The sequence below is a fragment of the Anser brachyrhynchus genome, assembly GCF_964034855.1.
Source record: "Anser brachyrhynchus genome assembly, chromosome: 16".
In the NCBI taxonomy this organism is placed as follows: domain Eukaryota; kingdom Metazoa; phylum Chordata; class Aves; order Anseriformes; family Anatidae; genus Anser; species Anser brachyrhynchus.
This window is the reverse complement of record NC_137734.1, coordinates 16,024,475-16,043,057: the sequence shown is the minus strand read 5'-3', so window position 1 is coordinate 16,043,057 and position 18,583 is coordinate 16,024,475. Positions and strand designations below refer to the sequence as shown.

Below are 18,583 nucleotides of genomic sequence, written 5' to 3'. Positions count from 1 at the left end.
GTCCAGCTCCCCAGGGAGAGGCAGGCTGTTCACAAGTGTAGAGAGCTCAAAGCCTGGAAAAGGGGAGATGTGGTCATCTGGGGGGGGCAGACAGGGCAGCCCTGGGCTCACCTCGGGGCTGGGGCACGCAGCTGCATCCCTTGCAGCTGTTTTCACAGTGGGGACCACAGGAGCTGGCACTGGGCAGAGCTCAGGAGACCCAGGGACTCTCCCTGACTTCATGACTGACCTTCCTTATCTCATGCCTCAGTTTCCCCTGAGTGATGGTAATGGTTTGACTGAAGGTGATGGTTTTGGCGCTTCACAGGTTTCGTCCTTTTGCCAAAGAAGAGGTCAGCAGCACTCACACCAGAGCCAGCGGCTCCAGTTAGTATAGGATGCTCTGTTTTTCCAAACCTGCACAACATGATCTGCTCCTTGACGTGTTTTCCTCCATCTGACTTTGCACACATTTCTATCTGTGCATTGCACAGCAGTCTGGAGTGTGGAGCTGCTGGAGCCCTGAGACCTTGTATACGTGGAGCTAATGGGACACTGCTGGACCGCCGCAGGTACCTCCCTGTCTCCTGGGCTGGGTGGGATGCGAGTCCCTACCGTGAGGCCAGCTCCACACCCCTCATCTCCTTCTGTCCGCAAAGGAGAGATGGTGCCAAAGGGATGCAGGCAGAGGGAGAAGCTGCAGCTGCCTGGAATAGGCCCAAAGGGCTTTGCAGCACGTCTGGCTTAGCGCTGGGGGCAGTGGGTCCATCTGCTCCCCATCACAGCCAGCAGCCTCAGCCAGCAGCAGAGTGGAGGCCTGCCTGGGGAGGGGCACAGTAAGTGGTACTTAGGCTTTTGGGTACCCTTAACCTTTGCATTTCAGGTGGCATGCAAACAAAGCCCACAGCCCACACACAATCTCCTGGTTAGCACCAAGAAACAGCACAGCAGTCACCCATAATGCTTTTATAATCTGCTTTCTGTAAGATGACTGTTCCCACAAGAAAGGGAGGAGGAGACATGATTAATTTTCATTAGCCTTGTAAATAATAAGCTAGTTTCCGCTAGTTTTGCCCTGTAATTAGGGTTCTGGTTCCAGGGACCTGCAGAATGAAACTGGTGACTCATAGGAAGGCAGGACAGCCTGGCCATCTCCCACCCACCCACACTCCCCAGGAAAAGGGAAGCGGCTGGGGCACCGCTCAGGAGGGGATGGGGTTAGGGTTGGGGTTGGTGTTAGGGTTAGGGGAGTTTAGAGGGCAAAGCCCACCCAGAGGAAGTGCAGGCTGAGGCTGGCACATCTTCATTATTCAAAAAAAAAAAAAGCAAAACTTCTGGTCCAGGACTGGCAGTGTCTGACCTGAACATCTGGATGTTGTGTGGATGTAAGGTAACCTTGGGAGGAGCCAGTGACATGGAGGTGAGGTGCAGAAGGTGCGCCTCTGTGCCTGCAAAGACTCCGGGACTGAATAACTGGCAGCCATCAGCACCCAAGCACACATCTTGTGTCCAAGAACACAGTGGAAGTCACACTCAGGAATCAGAGTAAACTAACCTCTACGGCTGAGGACACCACTGTGCCTCCATGAGAGACACCACACAATGGAGATGTGTGATCTTTTGGGTAGATATGTGACTTGAGGGAGCTCAAAAACTTTCATGAACAAGAGGGGAGTTTTTGGAGCCTCCATTTCCATTTTGGTGTCTGCTAAACCAAAAAAAAAAAATCAGTTTTTAATATGAAAATATAATTCTGACATATTTTTAAAAAGTGATATTTTACAACAAAAAGACTGAATGGTTTAATAAACCCAATCCAAATGAAAGTATTTTATTATAGACCACAGAAAATGGTTGTTCTCATCCCCGAACATTTTTCTTATGCCAATTCCTTAAGAAAAAAAAAATTGAAGAAGAACCTGCAAAAATATAAGCACTTTTTTTTCCTAAATTTAGCCAGAAACTGAATAGTTTCTGTGTATGCAGATTCCCCTCGCCCAGTCTCCAGGCGCTGTACATCTGTGGTTTGACCTTCCCTGCTCGGAGCTGCTCTGGACAAGGTGGCACTCGCCAGAGGAAGAAAGAACCTGGCTTATGCTCATCCAAGGGAATTGTATGAGAGGTAGACCCTGAACCCAGCTCATCTGTGCCCAACATAAGAAGAGCAGGGCTTGGCCCTACCCTACCATACACGCTGTGCAAAGCAGTGGTGCCATGCTCACCACAAACTCGTCTGTTTTCCCCCACAGGGAACATGCATTTCACTGCCACTCTGATTTTATTTTTCCATAGCTTTACTGAGGCTGCATTATACCCTCCCTTGCTGGAGGCTGGATCCTATGACTCTGTGTGCCCCAGAACGCCTTTCCACGAAGACATGTTTGGACACAGGGCTTTGGCTTGGCTGGAGACAGAGGTGGCCAGGGAATGCAGTATTTGCAGTATTTGGCCATTCACTCCACCCAGTGTATCCTTATGGCTTGGAACCAGACCTGTCTCCGAGCATCGTGTTTGCCAGGTCAACAGCTCCCCCAGGGGTAGAAGATGCAGGATATTAGGCCAGAGCAGAGGTGACACAGCCAACACAGCCACTGTAATAGATGTCTGCAGAAAAGTGTAGTCAGAAAATGTAGTGCCTTTAGGAGATCTGACGGATAACTTCCTGCTGGGAAGTAGCATTCAGACAGCATGTAGGTGGCAGAGGGCAGCAGTGCTGGAGGCAGGACTGCCTTTAGCTGGTCCTGCCCTGCAGTGCGGGCTGGTGTTCAGGGAATGCTGCCCAGCCCGCCTGCCACAGAGCAGCCGCACAGCAGCAGGAGGCTCGTGGCTGAGCAACACAACTTGTCCTGACCCAAAAAAATCACCTGGGGAGAAAGACAAGGGAACTCATGGGGCTGAGATCTGTGAAACAGAGCATGTTCCAAAGCAGGGAACTCTGCTGCTTTGGTGAAGCTTTTCCCTAACACAGGGACAGGGTGAGGTCCTTTTTCACAAGCAAAATTTTCCTCTGGCACTCACTGCCATGAGATAGGTATCAGAAGCAGAAAGCTAAAACCATTTCAAAAGGGGAAAAAAGACTGAAAGAGAGATGAATAAGGAGAATGTCTCTGCCTGCATGAGGGAAGAACACTCATTGGGCCCCCTGAAAAATGCCAGGGCACTACTACCTGCACAGGTCACCTCCAGGACTGCCCCCATCCTGGAAGCACGCACATGATCCCTCCTCGGGCCTGCGAGGCTCTGTGTGCATCTCGGGTGGTGTGAAAGTCTCTCTGTGCACCTCAGGCAGCCTGTGAGCTGATCTGCCTCTGGCACAGCACAAAGCCAGCCAGGAGCCACCGATGCAGGACCAACCTCCAATGGCTGGATGCAAGGAGATGCAGTCCTTCATCAAGGCAACAGCCTGTCACAGTTAAACACTACTGCAGTCAGGGAAGTCATCCCTTGTTGAGGTGACCTTTTATTTTACAACCACCCCAAAAGTCAGACAGCAGCAAGTGGCTCCTCTGCTGGGCACTCATCCCTGGTGTAAGCCATGGGCTGGCAGGACCCGTGCCTGGCTCTGCACACAAGCCCTGTCCTGCAGCCTCCTCGGCAGGAGCCTCCTGCTGAAAAACACAGCCAATTCTGGGAACAGACTTTACCCAAACCAGCAGATGCAGTAAAAACCCATCTTGAAAGAACTGTTCACTAAGGAAAAACAATTGGCACATTAATTAGAAGTGACTGATTAAAGAACTGAAAGGGAATTACTCATCTTGTTATAGACAGGCACCTGCAGAGTTCTTGCTATCAGAACAACAGCATCCTCCACACCACTGAGAGGACGCTGCTGCTCAGCAGCACAGCACATCCTCTCATCCAGCACAAATGCACAGCCACCAGCCCAGTGCATTCCAAAGCCCCACAAATTGATCCACCACAAGGCAGTGCCAGCCATGGCCATCAGGATGACAGCACAAAACAGTGAGTGTGATGGGCCAGGCTGCCCAAACAGTGCAATTCACACCCAGACACACAACACAAGCAGAGCCACACACAGAGGGGAGCACGCATGCATGCATGCTCCCTCTTCTGGGTAGGCTGTTCTCTTCTAGCACCAGCCTGGTCTGCCCTTACTTTGCTTTTCCACATACAGCTTCTCCATGTGCTTTGTCTCTTCCATCCCTTGCAAAGGTGCAGCCGGTTTGCCATGTCAGAGCAGGATTTGGGCAAGAAGCACAGAGCAGAGACCTGTCCCAGGCAGCCCAAGGGTTTCTGCATCACTGGTACTCTCTTAGGTGATACAGGTTATCCCAAATGTCATGCCAGGAGCTTTGCTGGTGCACTCCATAGCACAGTGGGTCACCAGAGACAGCAAAGGGAGAAGGCTAAGGGCTTCTCAGTGGAAACGGATGCTGGCAGCTAATAGAGCAGGGTTTTCTGACATAAGTGGCTGTGTGGCAGACCTGGTTCGGGGGGGTTGCTGAGAGCTGATCTGGGATTTTGAGTGGTCACAGAAGACTGTGTCTAGACCCAGAGAGAGAAGTGATGCAGGTTAGCTATGACTTGGTTGCCATCACTGAAACGTGGTGGGACCACTCCCATAACTGGAGTGCTCCAATGACTGGCTATAGGCTCTTCAGGAGGGACAGGCAGCACAGAAGAGGTGGTGATGTGGCTCTCTATATTAGAGAGTGTTTTGATATTGTGGAACTCGAGACTGAATCTGGGAATGATAAGGTTGAGTCCCTATGGGTTAGGATCGGCGGGAAGGCCAACAAGGCAAGCATCCTGGTGGGGGTCTGTTACAGACCGCCAAACCAGAATGAGGAGACGGATGAGGAATTCTACAGGCAGCTGGCAAAAGCTGTGAAATTGTCAGCTCTTGTTCTCGTGGGGGACTTCAACTTCCCAGGCATATCCTGGAAATGCAATATAGCTCAGAGAAAGCAGTCTAGGAGGTTTCTGGAGAGCATGGAAGAGTTTCTTGATGTAGCTGGTTAGTGAGCCTACCGGGGAGGTGCCCCGCTAGACCTTCTGTTCACAAACAGAGGACTGGTGGCAGATGTGGTGGTCGGGAGCTGTCTTGGGCAGAGTGACCACAAAATATTAGAGTTCTCTATTCTTGGTGGAGTCAGGAGGGGGGGGTCAGTAAAACTGCTGTCTTAGACTTCCAGAGGGCAGACTTGGAGCTGTTCAGGACACTGGTTGGCAGAGTCCCTTGGGAGGCAGTCCTGAAGGGCAGAGGAGTCCAGGAAGGCTGGGCACTCCTCAAGAAGGAAATCTTAATGGCTCAGGAGCGGTCTGTCCCCACGTGCCCAAAGACGAGCCGGTGTGGAAGAAGACTGGCCTGGCTGAACAGAGAGCTGTGGCTAGAGCTTAGGAAAAAAAAGGAGGGTTTATGATCTTTGGAAAAGAGGGCAGGCCACTCAGGATTATAAGGATGTTGTAAGGATGTGTAGGGACAAAATTAGAAAGGCCAAAGCTCATCTGGAGCTCAATCAGGCTACTGCTATTAAAGATAACAGAAAATGTTTTTATAAATACATTAACATGAAAAGGAGGACTAAGGAGAGTCTCCATCCTTTACTGGATGTGGGGGGAAACTTAGTGACGAGAGATGAGGAAAAGGCTGAGGTGCTTAATGCCTTCTTTGCCTCAGTCTTTAGTGGCAAGACCAGTTGTTCTCTGGGTACCCAGTACCCTGAGCTGGTGCAAGGGGATGGGGAGCAGATTGTGGCCCTCACAATCCATGAGGAAATGGTTGGTGACCTGCTACAGCACTTGGATATACGCAAGTCGATGGGGCCGGATGGGATCCACCCAAGGGTACTGAGAGAACTGACGGAGGAGCTGGCCAAGCCGCTTTCCATCATTTATCGGCAGTCCTGGCTATCAGGGGAGGTCCCAGTCAACCGGCAGCTAGCAAATGTGACGCCCATCTACAAGAAGGGCCGGAAGGTTGACCCGGGAAACTATAGGCCTGTCAGTTTGACCTCAGTGCCAGGGAAGCTCATGGAGCAGATTATCTTGGGTGTCATCATGCGGCACTTACAGGGCAACCAGGCGATCAGGCCCAGTCAGCATGGGTTTATGAGAAGCAAGTCCTGCTTGATGAACCTGATCTCCTTCTCTGACAAAGTGACATGCTTGGTGGATGAGGGAAAGGCCGTGGATGTGGTCTACCTTGAATTCAGTAAGGCTTTTGACACCGTTTCCCACAGCATTCTCCTCAAGAAACTGGCTGCTTGTGGCTTGGACTGGCGTACACTTTGTTGGGTTAGAAACTGGCTGGGTAGCCGGGCCCAAAGAGTCATGGTTAATGCAGTTAAATCCAGTTGGAGGCTGGTCACTAGTGAAGTCCCCCAGGGCTCGGTACTGGGGCCAGTTCTCTTTAATAGCTTTATCGATGATCTGGATGAGGGGATCGAGTGCACCCTCAGTAAGTTTGCAGATGACACCAAGTTAGGTGCGTGTGTCAATGTGCTCGAGGGAAGGAAGGCTCTGCAGGAGGATCTGGATAGGCTGGAGCGATGGGCTGAGGCCAATTGTATGAGGTTCAACAAGGCCAAGTGCCGGGTCCTGCACCTGGGGCACAACAACCCCAAGCAGCGCTACAGGCTGGGAGATGAGTGGTTAGAAAGCTGCCTGGCCGAGAAGGACCTGGGAGTATTGGCTGATAGTCAGCTGAATATGAGCCAGCAGTGTGCTCAGGTGGCCAAGAAGGCCAACAGCATCCTGGCTTGTATAAGAAGCAGTGTGGCCAGCAGGGCTAGGGAGGTGATTGTCCCCCTGTACTCGGCTCTGGTGAGGCCGCACCTCGAGTACTGTGTTCAGTTTTGGGCCCCTCGCTACAAGAAGGACATGGAGGTGCTCGAGCAAGTCCAGAGAAGGGCAACGAAGCTGGTGCGGGGTCTGGAGAACAAGGCTTACGAGGAGCGGCTGAGGGAGCTGGGGTTGTTCAGCCTGGAGAAGAGGAGGCTCAGGGGCGACCTTATCGCTCCCTACAGGTACCTTAAAGGAGGCTGTAGAGAGGTGGGGGTTGGTCTGTTCTCCCACATGCCTGGTGACAGGATGAGGGGGAATGGGCTAAAGTTGCGCCAGGGGAGGTTTAGGTTGGATATTAGGAAAAACTTCTTTACGGAAAGGGTTGTTAGGCATTGGAATGGGGTGCCCAGGGAAGTGGTTGAGTCACCATCCCTGTGGGTCTTTAAAAGACATTTAGATTTAAAGCTTAGTTATATGGTTTAGTGGAGGACTTGTTATTGTTAGGTCAGAGGCTGGATTAGGTGATCTTGGAGGTCTCTTCCAACCCAGATGATTCTGTGATTCTTTCTCTCATTACCCTGAGCAGACAAGTAGGGACAGGGAGAGAGAACAAGGAGTGCTGGCAAGGACAGATCACTCAGGTGTTCTCTGTAACAGGACAGTAGGTCTTCGTCCCACAGGGCTCAGTGGGCATGGTCAGGTCATGGGCACCCTGCAGCAGGAAACCCCTTCAGACCCCAGCCAAGGACAGGCTCCTGGGTTCCCTGGGTGAGGAGAGCAGCGAGGACACCGCCGAGCTGCGGGCCAGGAACAGGCTGGGCAGCACACAGCTTCTTGTAGCTACATTTCAGCCCTGGCTGGTTATCCCACCTGTGCAATCAAATGGTGTTTCTTCATGCTTTACGTGATCTGCTGAAGGTTAAAATAAGAGCCAGCAGAGACTGTGCAGGAGTAAGCAAGTGCCAGTCCACAGCTGAATGTGAGTGCAGCTGCAGGCACACAGGAATCTGTTCTTCTTTGGCTTTTGGTCAATGTTGCTGAATCGCTGTCCCTGTGCCTCCTTTCTTTTCTGTAGTCATGCATAGCCTTCCCAGAAAACCTCTTCAAGGTGCACAGCCACCATTGCATCCCATGTCTTGCCTAGCCTTGGGCTGTAGCCAACCAGCCTGTGGTGCCACAGGGCAGCCCTGCAGCCCTCAGGGGGCCTCAGCTCAGCCTGCGTTGGCCAGCAGGTAGTGCAGAGCTCTGTCCCAGCCTGGTTCATCAGCACGAGGCAGCAGGCAGTTGTTTGCATTCCCTGTGTGCCTGGTGTTACTTCAAGCAGTGTTCATATCTTCCTTTGATTTCAGTCAAAGAAAGCTGGGAAGAAACATTAAGTTTCTTGGAAGATGTGATGTCCAAGTGCCAGAGCAGTAACAGTAATGTTCTCTCATAGGTCCAGACACTCTCTCCCTTGGCTTCAGCTCAGGAATTAGGGGAGAGAAAAAACTGCTGAAAGAGTAGAAAATACCATGGGAAAGCATTCACCACATGAGAAAGGCTGTGAGCATCCCACTGGCATTGAAGTGCTGTTTATAGGTGGCCGCCTGGGGTAGTGGCCTGTCTGTGATCAGTGCTAGGTTCCTAGCAGAGAGCCTACAGGCTGAGCAAGTGCAGCCTGGTGTTTCTCCTCATGCTCTCTGAGCTGAGCTGTACCTGCATCCTTGCATTTCCCAGACTTTTGTGGGCTTTCTCCCATGCTGCTGGCTGCACCTCCAAGCAGGGAGGCCACTGCTGGCCATGGGTTTGTGTCCCAGACTCAACTCTTGCAGCACCTGTGAGGCAGGACACTCCCAAAACATTGTACTCCCATATGGCTTTGTCCCCCCCCACCGACTCCAGAAATGAGTGTTCCTGCAGACTGGGAGAGACTGGGACCAACGACCAGGAGATCCCAAACCTCTCCGTAACACCTCACTGGAACAGGAAAGTTCACCACTGCTTTTCCTGGCCCAATAGAGGGTCTGGCATTTGGGCCAACCCATCCATGTGACTAAACGGTACTGGGACGATATGTACATTTGATGCTGTTCTGCAACTGTGGTTCTCCCAGTGTTATTTTAAGAAAAAAAAATGCCTTAAATCTGGTCTGTCTCCTGGAAGACGTAAACATGAAATCAGAGGTCCTGAACTTGTGTGACTGTCCCATTTATCACAGTGCCCTAACCCAGAAGTACAGCCACTTTTGGAAAGGTAAGAGCAACTGCGGAAGAAATAGCTGAAATCATCAATCCTTCAGATCTCTGAACTGTGTTTGAACTAAACATCTTGGGAAAAACCTCCCAGGTAACTTGAACTTTTGCCCAGGATGGAGAATGCACTGCTGCACTCAGGGGAGAGTAATCCTTTTAATGGCTGATTGCTCTTTTTAAAAAATAGTACCGTACCTTTCTTGTGGTCTGGACTGGCATACGCTTCGTACTGCCTGTCCCTGGATGTTGTTGGGGTTCTGGAGCCTCTGTTGTCAAGATTTTATGGACTTGTGTTCTGCAGTTAAGGCACTTCTGTTCCTGGTATCTCCCTGCGTGAGCCACATCATGCACTCACTCCCTGTGGATCTTCTCTAAACTATCTCTAATTTATCAACATCCTTCCAGATACCAACCTGCTATAAAAGGACCCTCTTTTCCAGTAAGATACCATCTGTGCCACACACAGGTCCTGCTACTACAGTGTCCTTCACGCATCAAGGCAGAGTGCATTTTAATGATCATTTTGTACAGATGTCTTGAGTCCAGCTGCTGAGTCACCACGGCCCTCAAGTCCATCTTGGAGGGTCATACTAGGATACAGTTCTCAGCACAGGTCACTCCAGTTAAGTTCCTCATACCAAGGCAACCTGTTTTCCATGCATATCTGCGGTGATTTTACTCAGGTGGGCAGCATCACGGGCAAAACAGACTCAGCATAGGGAGATAAAAAAAAAAATTACCTATTAGTAACAAGCTAGAGAAGTGAGAGACAAAGAAAACAAACCAAAAACGCCTTCCCCCCATCCACCCTCTTCCACCTCCTGCAGGGGAATGGGGGAATGGGGGCTGCAGGCAGTCCATAGCGCTTCGTCTCCGCTGCTCCTTCTCAGTCACTCGCTGCCCCTGCCCCCCGTGGGGTCCCTCTCACGGGATGCCGTCCTTCCCGAACTGAGCCTGTGGGGGCTGACCACAGGCAGCAGCTCTTCAAGAACTGCTCCCACACGGCTCCGTACCACGGGGTCCATCCCCCAGGAGCAAACTGCTCCAGCACGGGTCCCCCACGGGCGGCAGCTCCCCCCAGACCCCCTGCTCCTGCGTGGGCTCCTCTCCACGGGCTGCAGCTCCGGCCCGGGGCCTGCTCCTGCGGGGGCTCTCCACGGGCCGCAGCCTCCTCCAGGCCACATCCACCTGCTCCACCGGGGGCTCCTCCACGGGCTGCAGCGTGGAGATCTGCTCCATGTGGGACCCGTGGGCTGCAGGGGGACAGCCTGCTCCACCAGGGGCCTCTCCACAGGCCGCAGGGGAACTGCTGCTGTGAGCCTGGAGCACCTCCTGCCTCCTGCTGCACTGACCTTGGGGGCTGCAGGGCTGTTTCTCACTCCTCACTCTCCCAGCTGCTGTTCCCCAGCAGCTTTTTTCCCTTGCAATATTCTCTCACAGAGGCACAAACAACATCGCTTATTGGCTCGGCTCTGGTCAGCAGCGGGACCCTTATCTAACATGGGGCAGCTTCTGGATTCTTCTCGCAGAAGCCAGCCCTATGGCCCCCTGCTACCAAAACCTTGCCACATAAACCCACTACAACATCACAAAGATGCCTGCAAAGCAGGCTGCTAGGCTCACCTAGACAAGCTCAGGGGGTTGGAACTAGATGATTTTTGAGTCCCTTCCAACCCAAGTCATCCTAAGCTGGTGGGTTGTGAAAGGTTCTATACATCTTCTGCTTTCTCTGATAGGAAACAGAACTGTGACCATTCGTAATCATGTGCTTTACAGGTAGGTATGACTCAAAAAGCTGACCTTGCCCCTTACCAGCACCGTGACATTCAATGTCCCTCTTTGGACCCTCGTTCCTCCCTAAAGGTGATGATTTTAACATTTGTTGATTTTAACATTCCAATTATATTTCTCTCCTAGCTGGATTCATGCTCGTATGTGAGCAGAGTTTATTATCCAGGCTCCTTCTCCTCAGTGTGAAGGCAATTAAATAATTTCTTCTCTTCAAGTCCTCTTCAAGAACTCTTCAAGTTCTTTCTTCTCTTAAAGTCTGGAATGACTTTATTCTCAATACCATGATGTCAGACTAAATGAGGTCTTTCCAACTTGCCCTTCTCCTTCATTGTTTCATATCCTGTTGGGTACTGGATGCCCTGTGCCCTTCTTGCTCCCCATCCCCTCGGAGGAAGGTCTACCATCATGAGCAGCATCTCCTGGTCTGCTGCCATACCAGACCAACCTCACTCCCTCAGGCTGCCTGCGGGGCACTGCCACAGGAACCTTCATCATGCAGAGACATAAAGGCTCCCCAGGGCAGCTGTTGCCTGTGAGAAGCGGCATTAGTGCGGATTAATGAAACCCTCCTCACCAAGTAAAGGCTGCCCAGCCTTGAGTATCCGGGCCCTGGGGAGGGAATGTGCCACCTGTTTGGGGACACCTCAGTAGGAGTATCCCTCTTCCCTGCTGGGTGTCATGATTATCCTACTGCATGGACTGGACAGGATCCAGTCTTGTTCCATCTCCTGTTCCTCCACCAGGAACCTCAGAGCTGGTTTCTGCTGTTTGCACGCTAAGAACTGGTGACCTCCACTCACAAGGAATCGTGTCCTCTGCTCTTCTCTCCAGTGCTGCTGGCCTCTCTCTAGTCAGGCAGAGCAGAACCCAATTGTCTCACTGCTAATTTAGTAAATTAATGAAAGAAAATTTGAAAGAGAATGTTACTGGAAGGGAAGATGGTATTTCTTTCAAATGAAACAGATTTCGGTCACTCAGACTCATTCTCTCCTAAGTCTTTCTCAGTCATGATCTCACAAGCTCCAAGATTTTTTTCCTGGTGGTCTTGCTAGTATCATCTGTAAACGAGAAGAAAGAAAAGGAATGCTGCTGTCGAGTCCCCACTACATCTCTTGGTTCCTCTTGATTAACAGTGATGTGGATTTTGGGTCACCCTTTAAGAGTTAATGGTCACTATGGGTGGATTTTTTGCCACAACATCTTGCTTACTTCAATTTCCATAAATCTTGTGCAAGAATAGTGTGTATTGTCTTTGTGTCCTTGTTCACCGTATCTTCCTGTCAGGAAAGCAGGAAAAGAAACAGCATATGCAGTGTGCTATAACCTCATTTTCCTCCTCCCATGACCCAAACACAACTCTTCTGCTGACAAATCATCTGTGCAGGGACCTTCACACAGCACAGCCCTTATGGGCCCAGAGCAAGGAACACGCTTTAGCAGGACTTTGTCACTCTTCCCATCCTTGCTTTATTGTTTCCTCTGGTGCTTTCATACACAGGTTTTTGCATTCATACCTGCTTCAAACCAATCTCAACACTGACTACAGATCTCTTTGTTTATGAACAGACATATCTCATCTGTGCTCTCCACTCTATACACAGCATCATTTTTTTTCTTTCTTGAATGTGAGGCAGTGATAGCTCTCAAATCAGGCCACAAGCATCCTTCATATGAAATATAGTTCTTTCTAGGAGACACAAAGGAGCTCAATCTATTTGTTTTAACCAGATAAATGGTTATAGGATTAAAGGTACAAGAACACAAATATATTTATTTTCATTATTTCTATTCCTGGTATTGCACAGAGAGATGTTATGGTCTATTATATAAAGGAGAGCAGACCAGATGTTTGTAATGACTATATCCGAACGTGCAGCCTGTAAATCTAGGTATTAGGGGGGACTTGAGTTATGGATGATAGCAGGAAGAGGGGAACATTGCATTTTCAGCAGTCCCTGCCATTGCTGGCAGCTGGCATGCCTCACTGTGCTCTTCACCCATTTCTTATTGCCCCTGTGTTGGAGCTGCTAGTCCCCTTGTCCCTGTGGTGCCACGTGGGCATTCTGCTCCCAGCATCTTCTCTCAGGCTCACAGCTTATCTAACCTACCAGATCCAACACGGGTCCAGCTGGGGCACGGAGATGCACAGGCGGGTCACTTTGCTGGTTCCCTGCCAGGAGGACTTGATTTTGTCTCAGGTTTAACAAGAAGCAGACGGGGGCAGTTGGCTGACTCAAGTTCAGAAGAGAAGTAGAAAGTCCCCCCCACAGCAGGAGGTGAGGGACCTCCCTTTCTCACACAGACCCAGCCTGAAGAGTTGTTTTAGAGCTTTAACACTTCAGGATATTTGCACTAAAATTGCATCCTAGCATCTCCTGCACCTTCCCAGGACAGCCTGCAGTCAGTGCCCTGCTTGTCTTGCTGTGCTGAGGTTGTGACTACAACAGTGTGGACACAGGAGTGGCTGCTGAAAAGGAAAGCCCATCCTGCCCTTTGCATTGTGCTACCTTGTGTGAAGGCTGTGCTTTCCACCTCCCCATCATGACTGAAACCCTCACAACTTTGTCCAGAGTCGCCAGCAAGCAATTGGATCCTTTAGTCAAACAGGATTGCTTCTTTCTGTCACCTACCTGTGGTTGTCTCTGAAGTGGAAACACCAGGGATTACAAAAGCCAGATCAGTGTCTCCTCAAGGTCTTCCCCAATCACATTTTAAAGCCAACAGGACCATGTGGGTACAGATCAGCAGGCTGTGGCCCACCTCTCCTAGACCAATGCTCAGAGGAACAAAAATCATGAGCTGATTTTATTTACGTCCCTTTTAAGGCCTTAGTACTAAGGTCATTCCATATGCTGGTTACTCACAGCAGCTGAAATGATGAGGAGACCCCTCTGGGGAGGGTGCTGCTCTCCCACACCTTCTTCCTTTGGTGAATATGAAATCTTCCCCGTGCTAACACGGGTGATTTGCAGTACCAGGCAAAGGAAAGGCTGCCTTGGCTCTGGGCACATGTCAGCCTCAGGCTGCAGAGGGACAAGAGGAAGCAGGCTGCAGTGGTCAGTCCTGACAGCCTTAGAGGACGGAGCCTCAGCAACAGGTCTTGAAAGAGAAATGGTCTCAAACATCATGCTGCAGGTGACATGCAACCTGAAATATGAGCAGATCAGTTCCTCCAGTCTTGGAGGAACCAGGTTCAGGGCAATTTGGCATCCTGAAACCACACATATACTCAGAAGGACTATACCTGCACCGAGGAGACACTTATGGCTCTAGACAGCAACACCAGACTTATTTGCTCTGTCTTGGTGCAGGCACTGCTGTGAGGGTGACGCTGGATGGGAAGAAGTTAGGGCAGCCCTGGAAGGGGGCTGGCAGGAGGACTGGAGTCCAGCAAAGCCCAGGAGGTGACCAGGTTTCGCCAATGAGGTTTGGCTGCAGAACATCTGAGGCCCTAGGTCACCGAAAGTGTCTCAAACCACGTGGGGGAGAAAAATCAGTCTGTCAACAGGGCAGCTCTGAGAAAACAACGTGGGAGCATACAGACCATGTCAGCAGCCTCCTGTGCCTTCAGTGCCTGGAAGCTCAAGGGCCCCAACGTGCCCCCAGCTCCCCACCTTTCCCCTCACTCTGCAAACCACTTGCCTGAGGTCACACCACCTCTCATAGGTGTCCTTCCACACACGTCTCCAATCTCACCCCCTCCATGCAGCAGCCATGAGGTGGTGATCGAGCTGCTCCTGAGAATAGGAGAAAGATGGGGATGATGGACATGGATGTCTGGTGGTTAACATAATGTAATTGTGCTGGTGGCACAGTGGTTCATTTGCATTTCCTTGGGGCGTTGATGTTGATATTAATTAAAGGTAATTATAGCACTGCTTGCTCAGTGCCACAGTAACATACAAAGACAAAAGCAGTATTACAGAAAAAAAAAAAAAAGAAAAGAAAAAAAAAAGAAATGAAAAAAAAAAAAAGACTACTTCCTCCAGAGTTTCACCTTTTGTTTTGAGAAACCTGCAAGGTGAGTGGAGGCCTGGAGCTCAGGCGCTGCTCTTCCCACCCATCACAGCCACTCTGTGGCAAGGGGCTGCAGGACCATCACCGTCTCCAGAAGTACCCCAGGATACGCTGACAGTGCTGGTGGCAGACACAGAGGTGATGGTTGATGGTGTTATGGTGCTACTGGGAGCAGATACTTGCAGCACAAGGAGGTACTGGTGGTGATACAGGATGCTGGGCAGTAGGGGTGAATACCTGGGCACGCCGGAGGGATGCTGAGAGCATTGCTAGCAGACACTGGTGACTTTCATGATGGACGTTGGTGGCTATAGTGACATATAGTGTTACCCTTTGTAACAGCACTGGTGGCATTAGAGCAGGAGGGCAAGATGCTGGTGCTGTGGGTGGCTGCGGGTAGCACTGGGCACATATACCGTCTGTGCTAATGGCTGCTGCAGTCCCTGCATGTCTGGGTTACTGGCTCAAAGGTAACCCAACTTGTCATGTGGGGAGAGCTGTGAAAATGCTAGATGGTGTCAATGCAATTACTGCTGCATGGCCATCTGCAGCAACCAGACCTGTCATACCTAGTCTTATCACATGCACAGAGCTCTATATTTAGTGCTGGGAGCAGTGGCCTGTGAGCAGCAACTTGCAGCCTCTTTCACATCTCTGAGCTCAGGAATGTCTGAGCTTGCAATGTGGAATTGTCCCTTGTCTTCAACAGCTGATGCCTCCACAATAAAGGCCTCCTTGGTTAGGGGGAAGCACATTTTCTGAGGCTGCTGGATAGAGTTTCTGTCTCTAGATTTCACAGCTGAGTAATTACTCACCAGCAGCACTCTGGGGAAGGACACAACTGCCTTGTCTAAACAACAGCTGTCTCTTGCTTGGCTCTCCTAGGGCATGTGGTTTTCCTTTAGCCACTTCCTCAGCAGCATTGGAGTTCAAGTGGTACAGAACTGGTGGGAAGTGGAAGAGGGCTTGTACCAGACTTAAGAGGGCAGTCTTCTGATCTTTCTAGGCTTTCCATTCTTCTGTCTGTTGGGATACCCATTGAGAGTCTCTGAACACCTCTTGAACACCAAATACTTCTACCTGTGCTGTATCTGTCTGTCCATCTTATCTAGCCTTTCAAGACCCAAAGGGCTCTTTGGTCCAATGAAGAGAACTACCAGCAGAGGAAGGCTGACTCCTCAGGCTGAGTTACTACGCTGTTCCCGTCCCTTGCTTCTCAGCAGTGAAAGGCTGAACGCCCCAGATTATCCTAGCAGAAAACACACACATACACACACACCCCTTGGAAATTAATAGACATAAAACCCAAATAATATTTAATCTAACTAATAAAATAATGCAAGCTGTGCTCTGTGTTGTGATGCATAAGTTTTAGAGAACGCTAAGAAACATAGCTATTTTTTCCCTGTATTTATTTTTTCTTTTATCTACTTTCCTTACAGGGAGTACTTTTTTCAATTGGTTGCAGTGTAGCTGATGGTGAATGACAATAAGGGAAGAACCACAACATTTTAGCTGAAATACAGTAGCACCTAGTGACCAGATGGGAGAGATTTACAATGTGGTCTGCTCAAGCAGAAGTTTAATGAGTATTGATAAATGAAAGTAAGATGCAGATTTTGGCAGGGGTATAGCTAAACACACCAAAGGTGGCTGGCCACTACGGGGAAGGTGTTTACCCCCAGGACCAGACTTCCTTCTGTTCCAGACTATGTTCTCTGAGGACTCAGAGCAAAGTGAGGAGCCCAAAGGATGAGGCACAGGGGGCTGCAGAACCGTCCCTGCTCAGGACGGTAAGATCCTGGCATGGCTAAGAAACAAAGATAGAGCCATAGGCAGCAAGGGGAGTCCTTGAGGGATTATTTCAAGACAGAGGAACAAGGGAAGAAAAGTCAAAGAGCACCTTCCCACAAAGGGGCTCACCCCAGCCCTGTGCCCCCAGGCCTGCACAGTCTCTTCCCCACCCGGCTGATTTCCAGTCCATCCTTTCACTCCATGTGTGATGCAGAGGGACATGGGACTCACTTCCATATCTTCCCACCACAGGCATCACATTTGCCTCTCTATGTAGGATGCTTTATAGCATTTCCCTTGTGCCTTTGCTGAAACTTAATGAAGACAACCTGTGTGTCAATCAGAGTTGCAGCGATTTTACATCTGGGACATTTGGCAGGGAAGCACTGTTGTGCTCTGTGACCTGAGGACATTTTCCCTTTTCTCTTTGCCTGGCAGGTCTTCATGAGGGACAACTCCGGAGCCCAGAGAGGAACACGGTGCACAGGATGCTGAATCTGGCCTAGTCCTGAAACCCAGCAAGCTGTGAGAGGTACGGCATGGCCCAGGGCTGGCTGTGGGGCTCTTCAGAAATAGCTGGTGGGAGGGCAGCTCTGTGCATGTGGTTCAAGAGGCGGTGGGGGGGAGGGAGAAGGAGGCTGGGGAAGGGAAGCTGAAGAGGGCGTTTCAGTAACAACCTTCCCTCCATCTAGTAGTGAATCCTGCAACACACCCATCGCTAGTTATGAAAGTTATGAAATCTAATACTGATTGCTATAGTAACATCACGCCTCCACGCTGACCTAGTTTGAGACAAAGGAAGTACTCCCGCAGCTTTGAGCATGCAGGATGCTGCAGATGAGTTTCAGTGTGTTCTCTGGGAAGAATGGCAGAGGGAGCTGCTGAGTTTTCCACCTGCTTCCCCTTGCCCCAGGACCCTCAGGCACCATGAGCTGCTTTGTCTCGGGCACAGAGCAAATCCAGTGCCAGAGAGCATCTCCATCCTGCATTGCTCATGCTGGCATTAGGACCCACCTAGCTTCATCCAGGCATTCAGGTAACGGGAACGTCTGCCCTGGAACCAAGCAACATCCTTGCAAGCTTCAGAGATCTGGTGGTGCAGCAGCAACACAGCAACAGCCAACACCATTCAGAGCACCCTGTTACTGCTGTGCCACAAATAACATAGGGTAAAAAGCCTGGCCCTGTCCTCCTAGCTACCCCCACCTCCTCATCATCTACGTAGTCCTCAATATGCTAGGCTTGGGCTGCTGCTCACTTTGGCAGCACAGAGAGACAGGAGGATCTGGCTGGAAGTCCACAGCAAGGTGGTGGCACAACCAGCCATGCAGAGTGGCCTCCTTCTACTGTGTCACAAATTTTCACTGCAAGCATAGAAAACCTCCATCCCCAGGAGCAGCAGCATACTCTGTAAGGTCAAAGGCAGACGTGTAAACTGCTCTTCGTCCTCTGCCTGCTCCATGGAGGGCTTTGCAAACACACACACACACCTCCAGGCCTCTTGAACAGCACTGAACAGAAAAAATCTTTTTTTTCCCAAGCAGTCTTATTAGCTGCTCTTCCAGACAAGCCACAGCATGCACCACCATGTGCCCAGGGTGCCTTGTAAGAGAGCACAGACCTGCAGCTAGGTTTCAAACCACAATGACCCTCGCTGACTTCCCTGGTCCTTCTGCTCCATCTCATCAGCTCTCCTGCCTTCTTCCTAAAAATTCTCCCTTTCTTATCTTTCCTTTTTTTTGTCTATTCGTCCTACTTAATGTTTTGCATCTCTTTCTTCAGAGCAGATCCCATCTCCTGGAGAATTTTGAGAAACTTCTATTTAGGGACAATCAAATAGGTTGTAAAGTTTCTGGGTTTTTGTTCCCTTGAGAGTTGATTATATTACCAGTGACATTTGCATGAAAATAAGTTCTCTCTCTCTAGGGCTCATCTGCTCCTCCAGATTAGTCAACATCTGAAGTCAAAAATCTTTGTCATATTGCAGTTACTGATTTTCACCGAAATTGGTTGTGCTGATA

General features: G+C 50.4%; 1 protein-coding gene across 6 annotated transcripts in view; it reads left to right on the top strand.

The window, feature by feature from the left end:
• Positions 1-18,583, top strand: part of DLGAP4 (DLG associated protein 4) — a 182,238-nt gene that overhangs the window by 82,891 nt on the left and 80,764 nt on the right. For all 6 annotated transcript variants that reach the window (XM_080558464.1, XM_080558467.1, XM_080558469.1 and 3 more), the window contains exon 3: positions 17,001-17,094. The gene's annotated coding sequence lies outside the window, so the exon portion shown is untranslated. The remainder of the gene's footprint in view (positions 1-17,000; positions 17,095-18,583) is intronic.